Here is a 6,121-nt window from a genome sequence, read left to right on the forward strand (position 1 = left end):
GATACCCGCTAGCACCTGCGTTTTGCCCCTCCGCCCGGCCCAGCCCACCCAAGTGCAGTATCGATTGATCACTGTCACTTACAAAACACTAAACGCATAACTGCAGCGTTCGCAGAGTCAGGCCTGATCCCTGCGATCGCTAACAGTTTTTTTTTGTAGCGTTTTGGTGAATTGGCAAGCACCAGCGGCCTAGTACACCCCGGTCGTAGTCAAACCAGCACTGCAGTAACACTTGGTGACGTGGCGAGTCCCATAAGTGCAGTTCAAGCTGGTGAGGTGGCAAGCACAAGTAGTGTCCCGCTGCCACCCAAAAGAAGACAAACAGGCCCGTCGTGCCCATAATGCCCTTCCTGCTGCATTCGCCAATCCTAATTGGGAACCCACCGCTTCTGCAGCACCCGTACTTCCCCCATTCACATTCCCAACCAAATGCAGTCGGCTGCATGGGAGGCATTTTTATGTCCTCCCGAGTACCCCTACCCAACGAACCCCCCTAAAAAAGATGTTGTGTCTGCAGCAAGCGCGGATATAGGCGTGACACCCGCTATTATTGTCTCTCCTGTCCTGACAATCCTGGTCTTTGCATTGGTGAATGTTTTGAATGCTACCATTCACTAGTTGAGTATTAGCGTAGGGTACAGCATTGCACAGACTAGGCACACTTTCACAGGGTCTCCCAAGATGCCATCGCATTTTGAGAGACCCGAACCTGGAACCGGTTACAGTTATAAAAGTTACAGTTACAAAAAAAAGTGTTAAAAAAAAAAAAAAAACACAAACAAAAATATAAAAAAAAAAATAGTTGTCGTTTTATTGTTCTCTCTCTCTCTATTCTCTCTCTCTCTATTCTCTCTCTATTGTTCTGCTCTTTTTTACTGTATTCTATTCTGCAATGTTTTATTGTTATTATGTTTTATCATGTTTGCTTTTCAGGTATGCAATTTTTTATACTTTACTGTTTACTGTGTTTTATTGTTAACCATTTTTTTGTCTTCGGGTACACCATTCACGACTTTGAGTGGTTATACCAGAATGATGCCTGCAGGTTTAGGTATCATCTTGGTATCATTCTTTTCAGCCAGCGGTCGGCTTTCATGTAAACGCAATCCTAGCGGCTAATTAGCCTCTAGACTGCTTTTACAAGCCGTGGGAGGGAACCCCCCCCCCCCAAATGACCCCATTTTGGAAAGTAGACACCCCAAGCTATTTGCTGAGAGGCATGTCGAGTCCATGGAATATTTTATATTGTGACACAAGTTGCGGGAAAGAGACAAATTTTTTTTTTTTGCACAAAGTCACTAAATGATATATTGCTCAAACATGCCATGGGGATATGTGAAATTACACCCCAAAATAAATTCTGTTGCTTCTCCTGAGTACGGGGATACCACATGTGTGGGACTTTTTGGGAGCCTAGCCATGCACGGGACCCCGAAAACCAAGCACCGCCTTCAGGCTTTCTAACGGCGTAAATTTTTGATTTCACTCTTCACTGCCTATCACAGTTTTGGAGGCCATGGAATGCCCAGGTGGCACAAAACCCCCCCCAAATGACCCCATTTTGGAAAGTAGACACCCCAAGCTATTTGCTGAGAGGTATAGTGAGTATTTTGCAGACCTCACTTTTTGTCACAAAGTTTTGAAAATTGAAAAAAGAAAAAAAAAAACAATTTTTTTCTGGTCTTTCTTCATTTTCAAAAACAAATGAGAGCTGCAAAATACTCACCATGCCTCTCAGCAAATAGCTTGGGGTGTCTACTTTCCAAAATTGGGTCATTTGGAGGGGTTTTGTGCCATCTTGGCATTTTATGGCCTTCAAAACTGTGATAGGTAGTGAGGAGTGAAATCAAAAATGTATGCCCTTAGAAATCCTGAAGGCGGTGCTTGGTTTTCGGGGCCCTGTACGCGGCTAGGCTCCTAAAAAGTCCCACACATGTGGTATCCCCGTACTCAGGAGAAGCAGCTGAATGTATTTTGGGGTGCAATTCCACATATGCCCATGGCCTGTGTGAGCAATATATAATTTAGTGACAACTAGGGATGAGCCGAACACCCCCCTGTTCGGTTCGCACCAGAACATGCGAACAGGAAAAAAGTTCGTTCGAACATGCGAACACCGTTAAAGTCTATGGGACACGAACATGAATAATCAAAAGTGCTAATTTTAAAGGCTTATATGTAAGTTATTGTCATAAAAAGTGTTTGGGGACCTGGGTCCTGCCCCAGGGGACATGGATCAATGCAAAAAAAAGTTTTAAAAACGGACGTTTTTTCAGGAGCAGTGATTTTAATAATGCTTAAAGTCAATCAATAAAAGTGTAATATCCCTTTAAATTTCGTACCTGGGGGGTGTCTATAGTATGCCTGTAAAGGGGCGCATGTTTCCTGTGTTTAGAACAGTCTGACAGCAAAATGACATTTTGAAGGAAAAAACTCATTTAAAACTACCCGCGGCTATTGCATTGCCGACAATACACATAGAAGTTCATTGATAAAAACGGCATTGGGAATTCCCCAAAGGGGAACCCCGAACCAAAATTTAAAAAAAAAAATGACGTGGGAGTCCCCCTAAATTCCATACCAGGCCCTTCAGGTCTGGTATGGATATTAAGGGGAACCCCGGCCAAAATTAAAAAAAAAAAAAAAAAATGACGTGGGGTTCCCCCTAAATTCCATACCAGACCCTTCAGGTCTGGTATGGATTTTAAGGGGAACCCCGCGCCAAAAAAAAAAAAAAAACGGCTGGGGTCCCCCCAAAAATCCATACCAGACCCTTATCCGAGCACGCAACCTGGCAGGCCGCAGGAAAAGAGGGGGGGACGAGAGTGCGGCCCCCCCTCCCTCCTGAACCGTACCAGGCCACATGCCCTCAACATTGGGAGGGTGCTTTGGGGTAGCCCCCCAAAACACCTTGTCCCCATGTTGATGAGGACAAGGGCCTCATCCCCACAACCCTGGCCGGTGGTTGTGGGGGTCTGCGGGCGGGGGGCTTATCGGAATCTGGAAGCCCTCTTTAACAAGGTGACCCCCAGATCCCGGCCCCCCCCCTGTGTGAAATGGTAAGGGTACCCCTACCATTTCACGAAAAAAGTGTCAAAAATGTTAAAAATGACAAGAGACAGTTTTTGACAATTCCTTTATTTAAATGCTTCTTCTTTCTTCTATCTTCCTTCATCTTCTGGTTCTTCTGGTTCTTCTGGCTCTTCTGGTTCTTCCTCCGGCGTTCTCGTCCAGCATCTCCTCCGCGGCGTCTTCTATCTTCTTCTCCTCGGGCCGCTCCGCACCCATGGCATGGGGGGGAGGCTCCCGCTCTTCTCTTCTTCTTTTCTTCTCTTCTTCATTTTCTTCTCCGGGCCGCTCCGCAATCCATGCTGGCATGGAGGGAGGCTCCCGCTGTGTGACGGCGCTCCTCGTCTGACAGTTCTTAAATAACGGGGGGGCGGGGCCACCCGGTGACCCCGCCCCCCTCTGACGCACGGTGACTTGACGGGACTTCCCTGTGGCATTCCCCGTGACGTCACAGGGAAGTCCCGTCAAGTCACCGTGCGTCAGAGGGGGGCGGGGTCACCGGGTGGCCCCGCCCCCCGTTATTTAAGAACTGTCAGACGAGGAGCGCCGTCACACAGCGGGAGCCTCCCTCCATGCCAGCATGGATTGCGGAGCGGCCCGGAGAAGAAAATTAAGAAGAGAAGAAGAGAAGAAAAGAAGAAGAGAAGAGCGGGAGCCTCCCCCCCATGCCATGGGTGCGGAGCGGCCCGAGGAGAAGAAGATAGAAGACGCCGCGGAGGAGATGCTGGACGAGAACGCCGGAGGAAGAACCAGAAGAGCCAGAAGATAGAAGAAAGAAGAAGCGTTTAAATAAAGGAATTGTCAAAAACTGTCTCTTGTCATTTTTAACATTTTTGACACTTTTTTCGTGAAATGGTAGGGGTACTTATGTACACCCTTACCATTTCACACAGGGGGGGGGCCGGGATCTGGGGATCACCTTGTTAAAGGGGGCTTCCAGATTCCGATAAGCCCCCCGCCCGCAGACCCCCACAACCACCGGCCAGGGTTGTGGGGATGAGGCCCTTGTCCTCATCAACATGGGGACAAGGTGTTTTGGGGGGCTACCCCAAAGCACCCTCCCAATGTTGAGGGCATGTGGCCTGGTACGGTTCAGGAGGGAGGGGGGGCCGCACTCTCGTCCCCCCCTCTTTTCCTGCGGCCTGCCAGGTTGCGTGCTCGGATAAGGGTCTGGTATGGATTTTTGGGGGGACCCCACGCCGTTTTTTTTTTTTTTTTTTTTTGGCGCGGGGTTCCCCTTAAAATCCATACCAGACCTGAAGGGTCTGGTATGGAATTTAGGGGGAACCCCACGTCATTTTTTTTTTTAAATTTTGGCCGGGGTTCCCCTTAATATCCATACCAGACCTGAAGGGCCTGGTATGGAATTTAGGGGGACTCCCACGTCATTTTTTTTTTTTAATTTTGGTTCGGGGTTCCCCTTTGGGGAATTCCCATGCCGTTTTTATCAATGAACTTCTATGTGTATTGTCGGCAATGCAATAGCCGCGGGTAGTTTTAAATGAGTTTTTTCCTTCAAAATGTCATTTTGCTGTCAGACTGTTCTAAACACAGGAAACATGCGCCCCTTTACAGGCACACTATAGACACCCCCCAGGTACGAAATTTAAAGGGATATTACACTTTTATTGATTGACTTTAAGCATTATTAAAATCACTGCTCCTGAAAAAACGGCCGTTTTTAAAACTTTTTTTTGCATTGATCCATGTCCCCTGGGGCAGGACCCAGGTCCCCAAACACTTTTTATGACAATAACTTGCATATTAGCCTTTAAAATTAGCACTTTTGATTTCTCCCATAGACTTTTAAAGGGTGTTCCGCGGCATTCGAATTTGCCGCGAACACCCCAAATTGTTCGCTGTTCGGTGAACTTGCGAACAGCCAATGTTCGAGTCGAACATGAGTTCGACTCGAACTCGAAGCTCATCCCTAGTGACAACTTTTTGTAAATTTTTTTTTTTTTTTTTTTGTCATTATTCAATCACTTGGGACAAAAAAAATAAATATTCAATGGGCTCAACATGCCTCTCAGCAATTTCCTTGGGGTGTCTACATTCCAAAATGGGGTCATTTGGGGGGGTTTTTTACTGCCCTGCCATTTTAGCACCTCAAGAAATGACATAAAGCAGTTATAAACTAAAAGCTGTGCAAATTCCAGAAAATGTACCCTAGTTTGTAGACGCTATAACTTTTGCGCAAACCAATAAATATACGCTTATTGACATTTTTTTTACCAAACACATGTGGCCGAATACATTTTGGCCTAAATGTATGACTAAAATTGAGTTTATTGGATTTTTTTTATAACAAAAAGAAGAAAATATCATTTTTTTCAAAATTTTCGGTCTTTTTCCGTTTATAGCGCAAAAAATAAAAATGGCAGAGGTGATTAAATACCATCAAAAGAAAGCTCTATTTGTGGGAAGAAAAGGACGCAAATTTTGTTTGGGTACAGCATTGCATGACCGCGCAATTAGCAGTTAAAGCGATGCAGTGCTAAATTGTAAAAAGTGCTCTGGTCAGGAAGGGGGTAAATCCTTCCGGGGCTGAAGTGGTTAACACAGTTGTAATTTTTTTTTTGTTTGTGACTTTAGTCTTCGTTTATGAAAAAGGAGTTAATGATTTATCACTGCAATAATTCTTGCAAATAGCAACAGACTGAAATTGTGCCTCCAGTTTCAGAACTCTGTACTTTCAAATATGCCAGGGCTATACATCTCTATCCAGGGGCGATGTACAGACCAGGATTAAATTATACATAATACATAATACACAAGCTAAACTCTCCTGGTTACTCTGTTAAAGTACATGAGTATGTACATTCAGCAGATATAAGATTCCATAGGAGTATTAAGGTAGAATTACACCCTAAACCTAACTAGTCTTAAAAATGTTCCCTCCCCCCACTTCTAAAACCATTTCTGGCTAATATGTTTAAAAAAAGATGTCTACTTATCTATCAGCCTGGTCTGGTCATGTCATTGGGTTTCCTTGGTCAGCCAGTGGTGGCTGCAGGGGAGCGGAGGAAGCGTTGTGAAGCACTCTCTCCTC

This window comes from Aquarana catesbeiana, linkage group LG03 (assembly GCF_042186555.1).
Source record: "Aquarana catesbeiana isolate 2022-GZ linkage group LG03, ASM4218655v1, whole genome shotgun sequence".
In the NCBI taxonomy this organism is placed as follows: Eukaryota; Metazoa; Chordata; class Amphibia; order Anura; family Ranidae; genus Aquarana; species Aquarana catesbeiana.